The 15,735-nt window shown below is 44.8% G+C and overlaps 1 protein-coding gene and 1 long non-coding RNA gene across 3 annotated transcripts in view; one reads left to right on the plus strand and one right to left on the minus strand.

The window, feature by feature from the left end:
- Positions 1-15,735, plus strand: part of SLCO3A1 (solute carrier organic anion transporter family member 3A1) — a 359,594-nt gene that overhangs the window by 12,071 nt on the left and 331,788 nt on the right. The gene's annotated exons all lie outside the window — the stretch shown is intronic.
- Positions 1-15,735, minus strand: part of LOC145530375 (uncharacterized) — a 41,727-nt gene that overhangs the window by 6,741 nt on the left and 19,251 nt on the right. Inside the window, exon 3 of the long non-coding RNA XR_014071715.1 lies at positions 5,089-5,194. This is a non-coding gene — a long non-coding RNA (uncharacterized LOC145530375). The remainder of the gene's footprint in view (positions 1-5,088; positions 5,195-15,735) is intronic.

Raw genomic sequence — 15,735 nt, forward strand, 5'->3', positions numbered from 1 at the left:
CAATGGTATTGTCTTTCTCCCCACCTATGGAAAAGGCTTATGTAAAATAGGCAGGCTGCTTCTAATTGTTGGCCTTACCCCCCTCCCCCTTTCTGGCTGTGATTCTCCATCCTCAGCTGATTGGAATGAGAAATTACCACCTTGAATATAAGCAAGTTGAAATTGGAAAGCCGCCCTCTAACTAATTATGTAAGCTTGAAAATACTGTACCTGAAATCTCATGTTTGAGAATTCCCTTAATGAAGATAAAAATCTCAAAGCAGCACGGACGCACCTGGTTTTATTATGTAAGATTCAATTATTGTGATGCAACCTGTGTAATAAGGAATGGTGTTGATTAGTTCAGCTCTCGGTTGACTTTTTGGGTCAGAGAATTATTTGAAGTAGACCCACAGAGCCGCTGAGAGCTCAGCCCCTAGGAAGTCGGCGCCCTGCTTCAGCACCAGCACCCCCCCTTCTCTCCAGGGGTGCAAAGGCTTATCCTAGGTCTGTGGTCACCGCAGTTCTTAAGGTTGCAGAGGGCGGATGTCCATTAAGGTTGGCCTTAGAGATTGCTCATGCCATTCAGTGGAACGTGTGCGATGATCGCTGTTGACTGGAGTGGTCTTTATCTTCGGTCATTTCATTTCTTGAAGCACTGCCATCTTGGCACTTGGGATGTTGATGGCACACGGGGTGGACTTTGTCTTGTTTGATATAACTGGCGTGTGTTTCAATGTGGCTCGTGACATCATCCTCTTCTGAGAGCTATACATGAGGCGGGTACGTGGCACAGCACGCTACAGGGTCAATTTCAGATTTCCAGCCTCCTGAGTTATAGCCAAGGAGGTCACTTTGTGGCCGTGGTGAACACTGGAGAGAAAAAGACTTATAGGGAACGAGACCAGTTGAAATAGCTATAGAAGAGCCTCAGACAGACCTCCCTTGCAAAAAATTTAGGGCAAGACTCACAATGTATTATGTGGTGTGTTGGGTGCCTCCCCAGTGCTGGTAGAAACTGTGTTGGTTGTGAGGCTTAATGTGCCAACAACAGGTTTTTCAGCCAGACTGAGGGAGGATCTCTTTCGTAAACAAACAACAAAAAAAAAGATAAATTAGCGCCTTCCCTTTACCTTTGCTGGGACTTCCCTGCTGGCTCAGATGGTAAAGAATCTGCTTGCAATGCAGGAGACCCAGGTTCAATTCCTGGGTTGGGAAAATCCCTTGAAGAAGGGAATTGCTACCCACTTCAGTATTCTTGCCCAGAGGATCCCTTGGACAGAGTGAGCCTGGCGGGCTACAGTCCGTGGGGTCACAAAGAGTCGGACATGACTGAGCGACTAACACTTTCTCTTTACCTTTGCCAGTGTGGTGGAGATGCATATAAATAGATCAAGAAGTCCTGGAGCAGTTTTGCAGCTTTGCCGGCTGCAGTTGGGGAGGTCTGCCTTGCTGCAGCTGGGCTCAGAATGGCGCGTGGAGCCAGCAGCCCTGGGGCTCTGTCCAAAGGAAGCCCGTGGAACTTGTGAGATGCACGGGTGGATTGATGGTCTAACGGGCCTGTGTCCCTGTGTCCTGAGGTTGGCCTTGGCCTGCATGGGGAGCCCCAATCTTATGTCTATGTGGAAAGCTCTATGTTTGTGAATTACTTGCATCTTCAGCAGAATCAGGGCCCAGAACTAAGTCACTTACCAAAATGTGCTCCAGAGCTGCCAACAGTAGCCAGCCGGCGTGAGCAGGTAAACAGGATGAGTTTTATTTTGGGACAGAATGATTAGAAACATGTATAATTAAAAATAATGTTTCGGTGAATGCTGGGGGTGGAAAACACTCATTTCTCTCACTGCCTTTTAAAACATCCCTTCTTCTTCTTTTTTTCTTTTAAATAGAATTGTTTCCTGATAAACACTACCTATCCTTAATCTAGTGAACAGATAAAAATACATGCATTTATATTTATCTGCCTTCTGACACTTTGGATTTCCTTGGGGAATGTTTTCATCACTTAATCATAGTACCAAGGAGGCCAGTTGAAAATAACCCCAGGGTCCTGGCACCCCAAGGCCATCAGGGAAACAATTCCTCATGGCAAGTAAACATTTTAGATCCTCAGCTTTAAGAAAGCTGAGAGTTCTCGCTGAGGTCTGTCGCCTTTGTGGTGAGAGAGAAAAGTCTGTCAACTTTCTCTCTGTGCCGGCTGAGAATGGTGAGGGTCACGGTGGTCAGCTCAGCTCTGTTGCCCTCCTGCTTATTCATTCATTTTTATTCTGACCTCCCTGTGCTGGCTCCTGATCTCAACAGAACCAGGCTTCACCAGCCCCGCAGGATGTCACAGTCAGCTCCGTGAGACCCCCGTGAGGGCGTGCTCCTGGGAGTCCAATCCCGGATCACTGCCGAGTGGGACTCTGTGCCAGGCTTATGCCACGGGCACCATTCACAGCTTCATCCAGCTCCCCTCTGCTGGCTCCCCACCGTCCTTGTTCAGGGGTCGAGGTGGTGAGTCCTTACCTCTTACAGGCACTGACAATCCGATCCCATCCTTCACCACAGACTGCCTGGTGATTGTTGCTGTCCGGGACCCGTCCTGAGCTCTGTTATATCTGATCTCAGAGTGGGAGTGGGGGAGTGGGCTCTTTGTGTTTATTTAAACCTTTCCTTCGGTGGGGCTCATAAGGAAGGAGGGACATTCTTGAACATTTTGGGCATCTCAGATGTTGGACCGCCATCAGGTAATATTTTCTCCCTTAGATGTAGAAAGATGTGATGTGTATTAAAGAGGTGACCCTGACAGTTATCCTTGGGTGGGGAGCTGGACTTAGAGGTGGGAAGGTGGATGAATATAAATGTATTTCTGTGGGTGTTTCTGAAGGCAGGAACCAGGTGTGGTAAGTAGTCTGCTGGGACTGCTGGAACAAGTCATCACAAAGTGAGTGGCTTCAAGCAACAGATTTCTTTTCTCACAGTCCTGAGGGCCAGAAGTCTGAAATCAAGGTGACAGTAGGACTATACTTCCTCTGAGACGCTGGGAAGAATCCTTTCTTGCTTCTTCCTAGCTTCTGCTTCTGGAGGTGGCCCTTGATGTCCGGTGTTTCTTAGCTTGCAGCTGTATCTGCTAATGTGTGACTCTGAGGTCACATGGCATTTTCCTCTGTGCGTCCCTGTCCTCCTCTTGTAAGGTGGTAGTGGATGAGGACCTTACCCTAATGCCACATCTGGCCTTTATTACATCTGTCACGACTTTGTTTTAATAAGTCACGTTCACAGATCCCAAGAGTTAGGTCTTCACCATGTCTTTTGCGGGGCGGATGCGTTCAACCCATTAGTGCTTCCCAAGTGGCTTAGTAGTAAAGAATCTTCCTGCCAATGTAGGGGATGCAAGAGGCACAGGTTCGATCCCTGGGTTGGGAAGATGCCCTGGAGGAAGAAATGGCAACCCACTCCAGTATTCTTGCCTGGAAAAGTTCATGGACAGATGAGCCTAGTGGGCAACAGTCCATGGGGTCACAAAGAGGCAGACATGACTGAGTGACTGAGCGCGTGCGCACACGCACACACGCACACGCACGCACACACACACACACACACACGCACACACGCATACATTCAACCCATTATGCCAGAAAAGAAAAAGAGCAAAGGACCTGAAAACAGTCTGAAGGTACAAAGGGAAAAAAAAGAAAGAAAAGGACAAACTCTGCCCTTTTTAGAGTTTGGGAGTGGGTAAGAAGATTATGGGATATTGGTTGGAGAGTTACTCTAACTGGGAAGCTCTATTTTAGAAGAAATGCTGCCCTGTGACAATTCCTTGCTTGCTTTCAGTAAAAAGATAACCATGTTTCTCTCTGTGAGGGGCTGGTGTGGCTTATGGGAGTGGACCTGTTGGATTAATGAGTAGCTTTGAACACTTCGTTTCTGTATTCTGGGCATAACTAAATTCAGAGGTTGCATTAGATGATCACATCATTTGATGGAGGGCAATGTGTGTTTTAAAAAGCCTAGAAATTCATGTGAGTGAGCATTATGTGTGTACGGATGGTGTGTGGGGGTGTGTTCGTGTGCAGCCCATGTCCCCTGACTCTTACACTTGGGGCTTATTCACAACTGGTAAAATGTCTGACAGTCCCCATCTCCTCCCTGAAGCCCAGTCTGATTCGGTGAGGCTGACAGACACTTTAGGGCCGTGCCAGCCAGTCTGAGATCTGGCCAGGTCCGTGTTCCGTGAGGACCAGACATCTGCCTTCTCATCTCATGCATCTCTGTGCTTTCTGGGTGGACGTGGGAGCTGCATGATTCTCGGAATTTCCCAGCACACGCTCCTTATAAAGACTTCGGCTCCGTCTCTGCCAAACTAATTAACTTGGACAACTTCCTTAACTGCTGTAAGCAATATAGAGTTGAGTAAGGCGTGTTCTTGGCCCTCATGGTGTTGATACGTTTTAGTCGGGGAGACGGCGTGTTTTTATAATGTTTTCATTAATTACTCATTCATTAGACTCTGTTAGGCCAGGCAATGGGGTCAACCCTCTCGGAGCCTCGAAGCTAGTCCAGGTGTGTTCCGCCCTGACCATAGCAGCAAAGCGCTGGTGTCAGGGGGGAGGTGGTGAAGGAGATGGATTTGAGTGGATGAGGGAAATGGTTATGGTTGCAGATGGAGAATAATTTGCTTGACTTTTTTCAGCGTAGATCTAAGGGAATGAGTGGTCAGGGTTAGTGTTGAAAGAGTCTGGCTGGAGAGAGCCCTTGGATGTGGGGTGGAGCTGAGGAGCGCCCAATGGAGCAGAGGTAGGCTGCGAACAGGGGGCCATGGCTGCATCCTGGAGCGTGCCCGGGCTGGCACCAGGGAGCCTCAGCTCCAGCCAGCAGGGCGGGGGCTGTTGGTGTCTCTCTTGGCCAGTCTTACGTACTTCTCCCCCCACCCCGCTTTGAAGTAGTGCCCAAAAATGCTGCTAGAAGCCAGACTTTGAGCATGTGGAAGGAGGCCACATCCTCAGATGGGGCTAGGAGCAGGCATGGCTGTGTTGCATGATGGAGTCAAGGGGCAGGGGGCTGCCCTGGGTCCCAGAACGCTGTGTTCAGGGGGATGGGAGCAGTGGAGGAGGGGGACCTTACCATCCACACACAATAACACCTCTGTCTTCATCCTCTCTCTTGAGTTATCTCCGAATGAGATTTCTGCAAGATGAGCCAGCATTAGGAAAGGTCCTCTCCTATTGGACTTAAAAAAAAAAAACACACTTTAGCTTGGCCTTGGATATATCAGTTCTGGATAACTTTAAAGCTGGTAACAGAACAAACTGTGTTCACACGCAGGAAACGTCTCCAAGCAAAAGTGGGCGTGTGGTTTTCAGTTTAAAAATTGGATGGAGGCCATTCAAACTTCCCCTCCTGCTCTCCTTGAGAAGAACTTGGCAAGCTGCTGGGGCAGGGTGGGGCTGAGGGGGGCACTCGTCCTTGGGACAGTCATCATTACATCTGCTAGGATTTTGTTTCCTAATAAAGTCACATTCGCAGATCCTAAGAGTTAGGACCTGGGAGGGTCCAGAGAGAAGATATCCTAGGAACAGGGCTGGTTACTGGGATGAGGCCCCGTGATGTGGGGGACTAGGAGGCTGGTGGAGTTACTGAGCATGTTTGCCCTTCAGCTTCAAAGGCTGTTGTGTGTGGAGTCTGGCTAGAGTACCTCCCTGGCCTGTCGACACACACCTGTTGCCACACACGGCTGGTTCCAGCACGGACTGAGATGTCTCAAAGACCTGTGTGGCCACATTGCTTGGCTTTACCATTAACTTGAACTTCAAGTTCATGCTGGTGGCTTTTTTTTTCTTAACACAAAGACCTTATTGTCTTACTTATTACACAAGGAATATGTGTGTTAAAAATTTGGAAAATACAGATAATTATAGATGCATTAAAAGTGAAGAAAAAGCAAACGTCATCCATGATGCCATGACCTGGAGTCACGCTGTTGACTTTTTGGTGGGCAAACTTTCAGTCTCTCTGGGCCTACCCACCCACATTCTTTCATGGCTTTGACGATGTGGTAGTGAATATACCTACTTCAGATGAGCTTGAGGCTACCAAATGAGGTAATCTATTCAAAGTGCCTAGCCAGTGCCTCTCTGCAGTACGTTGCTCTTACTAATTATTTTTAGAATAAAAGCGTATCACATTACACATTATGTTTGGAACCTGCTCTTTCCCCTAAACCATTGTGACCACTTTCTGTTACATTAGATGTTCTTCTCTGGAGTCCTGGTTTTAAAGGAAAATGACCTTATGGTTACTAGACTTATCAAGATGGTCATTTTGAAATGTATAGAAAAAACATCAAATCCTTGTACACTGGAAGCTAACATAGGGTTTTAGGTCAATTATATGTTAAAAGCAAACTCATAGAAAAGGAGATCAGATTTGTGGTTACCAGAGGCAGGGATGTAGGAGGGAGAAATGGATGAAAATAGTCAAGTTGCTCAAACTTCCAGTTACGTTGAATGAGTAGTAGGGGTGTGATGATGGGACCCAGGGCACAACATGATAAATGTAATTAACACTGCTGTCTGTTACATACGACAGCTGTTAGGAGACGAAATCCTAAGAGTTTTCATCACAAGGAAAAAATGTTTTTCTCCTATTTCTTTCGTTTTTATCTCTATGAGATGATGGATGTTACTAAACTTATTGTGGTCATCATTTCATGACATATATAAGTCAAATCATTATGTTGTGCACTTTACACTTACACAGTGTTGTATGTCAATTTTATCTCTATATAACTGGACCAAAAAAATTTTGTAAGAGAATAAAAAAGAAAAATGACCATGCTGTTTTTGTAAAAATAATATATGTTCATTATGAAGAATTTTAAAATGAAGAAAAGTTTGACTAAAAATAGTTTAAGGAACTCCAAATTCTACCATCCAGAAATAATCATGACCGATGTCAGAGTTTGAGAGTGATAATCACCTTTCTATTTGCTTTTTTCACCAATTAAGAATTAATTGGGTGGTAGACCTAACATCAACTGCAGGAGTATAAAAATAGCATCTTGGTAGAAGGGGGGTTCTGGAAGGGGAAAACACGTACACCCATGGTAGATTCATGTCAATGTTTGGCGAAACAAATACAATATTGTAAAATTAAAAAATAGAAAATAAACTAATTTAATTTAAAAAAATAGCATCTTGGAATTTATAAAGAAACATTTGGAGTTGGGGCTGGAAAACTTAGTTTATGGACAGATTCAGGCTTCTCGCTACTTTGCTTCAAGTCAGAGTGACAAGCTATGTGTCCCTGCAGGGGCACACCTGCTCAGCTTGGCTCCCGGAGGAGCAAAGAGTGTGTCTGTTCTGAGGACTACTCACTGAGGAGAGGAAGAGATCGGGCAAGCTTGCTAGGTTTCTTCCTCAGCCTTACCGATTTGGTAAGTCACTCCGGCCCCTTTGGGGAGGACTGAGTGAGAAGCTTGGAGGAACAGGTGGTTTTTCCTCAGTGACTTCCCGAAGGTAGAGAGGTTCCTCTAGCATGGATCAAGGTGTGAATTCTAGGAGGAGTTTAGAGTAATTCCACCCCACAATGCAGGAGACCCAGGTTCGATCCCTGGGTCAGGAAGATTCCCTAGAGGAGACCATGGCAACCCACTCCAGTATTCTTGCCTGGAGAATCCCATGGACAGAGGAGCCTGGTAGGCTACAGTCCATGGGGTCGCAGAGTCAGCCACAACTGAGCAATAACGCTTTCACTTTCCCCCTTATAATTATCATTAGCAGCATACCATTGCAGAGTTCTTCTGTGCTTACACGGAAAAATGGCGGGCTGGCTAGATATACTTTATAAGATATATGTTCTTAAAATGAAAAGTTTAATTTCAGTCAAGTTTAATAGAAGATTTAGGGCTTCCGTGGTGATTCAGTGGTAAAGTATCCTCCTGCCAATGCAGGAAACACGAGTTTGATCCCTGATCTGGGAAGATCCCACATGCTGTGGAGTAACGAAGCCTGAGAGCCACAACTGAGTCCACACACTGCCAAACTACTGAGCCCACATACTACTGAAGCCTGTGTACCCCAGAGTCCACGCTCCACAACAGGAGAGACCACCACAAGGAGAAGCCCCAGCACCACAGCTAGAGAGGAGACTCACTCGCCGCAATTAGAGAAAAGCCCGGTGCAACCAAAAATAAATAAATACAATTTTAAAAAATTAACAGAAGATTTAATTAAAACTGGAAAGAGGCCACTGTTCTCTGCCCTTGAACGTTGCTGTAGAGGAGTCCACGGCCAGTCTAAGTTTTCCTCCCTTATAGATTGTTTGCTTATAGATGAGATGCCTGAGCAATTCTTTCTTCATACTGGGCATATAACTTAGTCACCGTATACGTTACTGGTGTATAACGTGTGCCGTACATTTCTGGAACTTGATGTTTTCATTCACTTAACAGAGTCCATTCTTTATTAATCTCAGGGCACTTTTCTTATACTGCCTTTCTGAACACTTTCTTGGTTCTGCATGGTGAGTTCCCTGTTATAACCATGTCAGTTATCTGGGTTGGATTATCTTTGGACTCCTTAGTTATTTGTTTTCCTTTGATTGTTTTACTCTCTGATTTTAGGCCTGTATTCACTGTGTTGATTTCTCACTTCCCTCTAGTCAGTACGTTGGTTCGAAGCCACGTTTCCGTTGTTCTATACAGATTTTATTTTATATATTGATCTCTGGTGTTTATTTTAACTCCAATTTATTTCTTTAGGTCTACAATCTTGTTCCTTTTTGTTTCTGTTTGTTAACATTGCCTTTGAGTTTTCAGTTTATTGAACTCATATTCACATAAAGTTTTTATGTTTCAAAGATCCTTTAGGGAGAATCCTCTTCTTGGGTTATGGTTTCTTTTAGGCTGAATTTTTTTTTCTAAGTGTTTTATTTATTTATTTATTTTTTGAGGTGGATCATTTTGAAAGTCTTCATTGAATTAGTTTCAATATTGTTTCTGTTTTGTGTTTTGGTTTTTTGGCCTTGAGGCACGTGGGGTCTTAGCTTTCCCAGCCCCTGCACTGGAAGGTGAAGTCTCAACCACTGGACCGCCAGGGAAGTCCCATGAATACTTTGATTCAGTGTTTCATTTTTTTCCTTTCCTTCAAGAGTCTGTGTTTATAGCTGCCATGCTTTTCTGTTCGCTTTTTTCCCACTTTGTTCTTGCCAGAGTGAGTCTGCCCAGATCTTTGTTGTTCTGGGTGTGGATAATGTTTCCATCTGAAGCTTCTCTTTGCTACCCGCCCCCCCAACCGCCCAGTTAGAGTGTGAAGGCCGCTTGTTTCTGTTGATGCTTTCTGTAGCCGGAAGACATACCAAGCGGCCAGGACGAGCTGAGCTGCAACAGGTGGTCCAGGGGGTGCTGACGAGTTGTGCCCAGAAGGTGTGGGCTTGGTGGCTTTTGCTCCGGGGATCTTTTAAAGGTCCTTTAGGTGGGCTCTGTCTTCCTGTGTGGGGGCATGCTCTGCATATCCATGGGCGGTATTTTGTGGCCTGGATTTCATTCCTGCAGTCCGCCCTTCCGTCCTGCAGGGATAAGCAGCCTCGTGGCTCACGGCTCCTCTTCAGCCTTTCCTCCTGTGTGGATGTTTTCACTATTCCTAGTGAGAAAAGAGGAATACATGGATACCTGTCAGGGTGCTTATCTCCAGATACGCGATATTAATGAAAGCTCTTGGACATTAATTTATTCACTGGCTCATCTTCCCGAGGGTGGTAGATACAGACTTATGAGCCTTGCTACACTATACCATTCTGTTCTGCTCTTAGAAATTTCTTCAGAAGCTTTTCTTGGGAGGCAGTATTTGGTTTTGTGACACTGGGATGGGCTCATTCTCTTATTTGTTTCTTGACTGGTGATTATTTTATTGCTGATCTCTCCCCCCTCTTCCCTTTTTTTTGGGTTAAGTTTCAGAAGAGTGAGAATTTGTGTGGAAGTTTCTGCCATTTTAATGGAGAAGTATCATTTTCAAAGAGTGCATGGTGGTGGTGGTTTAGTTGCTCCATCATGTCTGACTCTGCTGGGCTCCTCTGTCCATGGGATTCCCCAGGCAAGAATACTGGAGTGGGATGCCATTCCCTTCTCCAGAGGATCTTTCCAACCCAGGGATTGAACCTGTGTCTCTTACATTGCAGGTGGAATCTTTACCACTGATCCACCGTGTTTTGTTCTATTTTATCCCCTTATTTCTGTATGACGGGTTGTTTACAGCTTTGTTTTGCTGATATAAATTCAGATTTCTCATGACTTTATTTTATTTATTAATAAAGTAAAAATACTTTCAGTCAGTTCAGTTCAGTCACTCAGTCATGTTCAACTCTTTGCAACCCCATGGACTGCAGCATGCTAGGCTTCTCTTTCCATCACCAACTCCCAGAGCTTGCTCAAACTCATGTACATAGAGTCAGTGATGCCATCCAACCATCTCATCCTCTGTCGTCCCCTTCTCCTTCCGCCTTCAATCTTTCCCAGCATCTGGGTCTTTTCCAGTGAGTCAGTTCTTCACATCAGATGGCCAAATTATTGGAGCTTCAGCTTCAGCATCAGTCCTTCCAATGAATATTCAGTACTGATTTCCTTTAGGATTGACTGGTTTGATATCCTTGCCGTCCAAGGGACTCTCAAGAGTCTTCTCTAACACACAGTTCAAAAGCATCAATTCTTTGGCACTTAGCTTTCTTTATGGTCCAACTCTCACATCCATACATGACTACAGGAAAAACCAAAGCTTTGACTAGATGGACCTTTGTCAGTAAAGTAATATCTCTGCTTTTTAATATGCTGTCTAGATTTGTCATAGCTTTTCTTCTAAAGAGCAAGCATCTTTTACTTTCATGGCTGCAGTCACCATCTGCAGTGATTTTGGAGCCCTCCAAAATAAAGTCTGTCACTGTTTCCGTTGTTTCCCCATCTATTTGCCGTGGAGTGATGAGACCAGATGCCATGATCTTTGTTTCTTGAATGTTGAATTTTAAGCCAGCTTTTTCACTCTTCTCTTTCACTTTCATCAAGAGGCTCTTTAGTTCCTCTTTGCTTTCTGCTGTAAGTTGGTATCATTTGCATATCTGAGGTTATAGATATTTCTTCTGGAAATCTTGATTCCAGCTTGTGCTTCATCTAGTCTGGCATTTTGCATGATGTACTCTGCATATAAGTTAAATAAGCAAGGTGACAACATACAGCCTTGACATATTCCTTTCCCAATTTGGAACCAGTCTGTTGTTCGTGCTTCCTGACCTACATTCAGACCGGCTCTTAGCTGTGGCACAATGATCTTCTATCTTAGTTGCCGCATGTGAGGTCTAGTTCCCTGGCCAGGGATCAAACCTGGCTCCTCTGCATTGGCAGTGTGGAGTCTTAGCCACTGGAGCACCAGAAAAGTCCCTCTCAAGTCTTGCCTATTTTACTTTTCACAGTGAAATGGAACGAGGAGATTAGAGCGGATGGTCACTGAGGGGAAGGGAACAGACATTTTGTAAGAGTCTTACTTGGGTCAGGAAGTGTATACACGGTTGTATTTGACTCTCATGACACCTGGTGTGATAAATACTGTTATTTCTGTTTAACAACCAAGGACACTAGGACTCAGGGAATTTGAGTGACTGGTCCACATGGACACAGTTTGATCCTGGGTCTCTCAGTTTTCATTTGCTCTGAAATCCCTTCTCTTTTCTCAGATGACACCTCAAGAAACTACAGCTGAATCGAGTGCTTAAGTAGGTTTGATGTTTTCCTATCACTGTTAACACATTACTACTTGTGAGAGAACATGGCTATTCTTCTTGTTTTTAAATTTTAACTGCGGAAAAAGGTCACGAAGGTTGAGCATGACTTCATTAGACCAGAGAACCGTGTTATCTGTGTCCTCCTTCCCCGGGAGTGCAGGGTGGCCTTTACAGGTGAGGCGAGCTTTTGGGAATGAGCTGTTGTCTGTTCCCCAGCCGGTCACAGGGTCCCTGCTCCCAGCGTGTTGCTACCTGCGTGCCCAGCCCTTGACTGGATTCTCTGTCTGAACAGCCAGCCACTCACAAACAAGGGCCATTATGTAATAATTCTGCTGTAACAACCCCCACAAAATTACAGACTGCTCCGTGCCAGTGGGAACAGACACCCTAATTAATGTTCACTTCTTCAACAGATAGACATTTTTCAAAACCTTAGTACAAAATTACGTGTACCTTAGTCAAAAAGTGTTTCACCGGACTTACTGAGAACAGATTTATTTTTATTGAAAGAGTCCTGGTTAGGGAATCATTTATTTACCATGGGTCTCGGTTTTATTATCGACATAAAAAATGTATGCAAGGCCACCATCTTACTGGTGTGGAATGTTTAATGGGTTACAAAGTGTTGTCATGGTTTATGTCATTTAAGCCTTATATAGCCCTGGGAGACACGTGGGCATTTCTTACCCCACATTTATTTTTAATTCTATATTGTAAATTCTCAAACGAAACAAAATTAGAAATTATAGTACAGTGAACACACCCAGGTACTCACCACCTAGGACTGAACAATTACTAACATTTGGCATATTTGCTTCATGTATACACACATGTATATACACATAGAGGACAGAGGATGAGATGGTTGGATGGCATCACCGACTCAATGGACATGAGTTTGAGCAAACTCTGGGAGATAGTGAAGGACAGGGAAGCCTGGTGTTCTGCAGTCCATGGGATGGCAAAGAGTTGGATATGATTTAGTGACTAAACAACAACATATATACACATGCAAGTATATGAATGTACCTTTTTTAACCACTTATAACTATAGAAATGAAGATACTTCACACCTTAGTACTTTGTTATGCCTCTCCATGAAGTATGATCATTTACCATAAAACAACAACCTTATTATCACTCCTGATAATATCCCCTCATTTCAACTCATACCTGTTACATTATCAAATTTCTCCAAATGTTACCAAAATATCTTCATTGGGCATTGCTAGCTCCATCTTTAGCTCAATCTCTAGAACTCTCTGTCTCTTTTCTAAACAACCACAAATCAATTAAAGATCTTGCATTTCATTTGTTACAGGACTTTCAGTCTCTTTTTTTCCAGTTCTTTTCATTGCGATAAAATACATGTAACATGGAACTTACCATCTTTAATATTCTTAAGTGTACAGTTCAGTGACATGAAGTACACATATGTTGTTGTGTAACCATCACCATTATCCATCTCCAAAAGTCTTTTCATCTTGAAAAACTGAAACTCTGAGCCCATTAAACAATAACTCTCTATTCCCTTCTTCTAGCTCCTGGCAACTACTGTTTTACTTTTTGTCTCTATGATTTGAATACTCTAGATAGCCCATGTAAATGGAATTATACACTATCTGTTCTTTTGTCTCTGAATTATTTCCCTTCACGTACTGTTGAACTGTACTTCAGAATTTCCTTCCCTTTTTTTTTTAAGGTGTCTATGTTTATTATTTTTGGCTGTGCTGGGTCTTAGTTGCTACACTCAGGCTTTCTCTGCTTGGGTGAGTGGGGTGTTCTTCATTGTGGTACTTGGGCTTCTCATTGTGGTGGCTTCTCTGTTACAGAGCATGGGCTCTGGGCGCACGGGCTTCAGTAGCTGTGGCTCCGGGGCTCTGGGCGCACGGGCTTCAGTAGCTGTGGCTCCGGGGCTCTGGGCACGCGGGCTTCAGTAGCTGTGGTGCACGGGCTTAGTTGACCAGCGGCATGTGGAATCTTCCTGAACCAGCATTCGAGCCTGTGTCCGCTGCATTGGCAGGCAGCTTCGTAACCACTGGACCACCAAGGAAGTCCTTTCCTTCCTTTTTAAAGCTGAAATAATCTTCCATTGTAAATATGTACTGTAAATATTGCTTCCATTGTAAATATTGCTTGTCCGTTCATCTGTTGGTGGATACTTAGGTTGCTTACACATTTTAGCTATTGTGAATAATGTTGTAATCAACATAAGCCTACCACTTTCAGTCTCTTGTAATCTAGCATAATTCCCCCACTTTTTGCTACTGATGTCGACTTTTTAAAGAGGTTGTCAACTCTTTGAAGAGGTCATCATTATGTAGGAACCTTCTACAGAATGTTCTCTATTCAGAATTTATCTAGTTATTCCTTTTGGTTTGATCTAACTTGTCCTCTCATTGAACACTAGTGTTTTTCTTGACTAGATTTACATTGTTTTTATGTTAGGTCACTGGTAAGGCACTCTTCTAAATGCATGCTAAGTTGTTTCAGTCATGTCTCACTCTTTGTGACCCTATGGACTGTAGCCTGTCAGGCTCCTCTGTCCTTGGGATTTCCCAGGCAAGAATACTAGAATGGGCTGCCATTTGCTCCTCCAGGGGATCTTCACAACCTAGGGATTGAACCTGTGTCTCTTACGTCTCCTGCATTAGCAGGAGGGTTCTTTACCACTTGTGCCACCTGGGAAGCCCCACTCTTTTAAGTACTTCATATTAAAATGTCTGGTTGGACTTTCCCGGTTGTCCAGTGGTTAAGGTTCCATGCTTCTACTGCAGGGACCATCGGTTCAATCCCTGGTGGGGGGGACTAAGATCCTGCTTGTCGCACATCCAAAAATAAATAAATAAAAATAAAAGTGACATCTGCAATATTAGTAAAATAAAATGTCTGGTTGTCCCCTGCTCCTGGTGCTGAGGTTGACTGCTGGCTTGAGATGGGTACTGATAGCCAGACCTCCAAGTAGAAGGCATGTTCTCTCTCTTGAAGCTGGTATCTCTGCGTGCGTGCTGAGTTGCTTCAATTGTGTCTGACTCTCTCTCACCCCATGGACTGTAGCCCATCAGGCTCCTCTGTCCATGGGATTCTCCAGGCAAGAATACTGGAGTGGGTTGCCATGCCCGTCTCCAGGGAATCTTCCTGACTCAGGGATTGAACCCGCATCTCTTATGTCTTCTGCATTGGCAGGTGGGTTCTTTACCACTAGCGCCACCTGGGAAGCCCAAGTAATCTCTGCAGTGCTGTCTTAATAGATGAGGCTATTGCCGAAGTACTTGGTAGGAATTTGTGCGTGCGTGCTAAGTTGCTTTAATCATGTCCGACTCTTTGTGACCCTTTTGGACTGTAGCCCTCCAGGCTCCTCTGTCCATGGGATTCTCCAGGCAAGACTACTGGAGTGGGTTGCCATGCCCTTCTCCAGGGGATCTTCCTGATCCAGGGACTGAACCTGTGTCTCTTTATATCTCCTGTATTGGCAGGCGGGTTCTTTACCACTCATTCCACATGGAAAGCTACATTATCAGTAGTAATAATCGCTCTTGTTTATTGAGTGTCTGCTGTGTGCCCAGCACCGAGGTCTTACTTGGCACACACTATCCTATTTAGCCTTCTGTTGTCCCCGTTGTACAGCTCAGTGTTAGGGACCAACTCTTCTGCTATGAAGTTGCCCCTCTGCTGTGAAGACACCTCTCAGGCCTCTGCCCCTCCTGCTTTCCTCTTACTGCTCCCACCCCGGTGGTCATGGTCTTTCCCCCCAGGCTGGCTGGCATGATGTGGGCACTGTCTGCCCAGGTTATAGACCCCTGGATTCTAACCCCAGCTCCACCCCTCAGGCATGACTCTGGGTTGGTTTTTCCCCCTCTGGACCTCAGTGTCCTCATCTGTAACTTGGAGAGAATAAAAGTACCCAGCTCAAGGGGTTCTTGTGGGTGTGAATGGAACCATCAGATGTGAAAGGCTGAGTATGGTGGTTGGCACACGTGCTTAATGAATCTCAGCCTCATTCTC

Source organism: Giraffa tippelskirchi, chromosome 12 (assembly GCF_054371585.1).
Source record: "Giraffa tippelskirchi isolate mGirTip1 chromosome 12, T2T-mGirTip1v1.2.pri, whole genome shotgun sequence".
Taxonomy (NCBI): domain Eukaryota; kingdom Metazoa; phylum Chordata; class Mammalia; order Artiodactyla; family Giraffidae; genus Giraffa; species Giraffa tippelskirchi.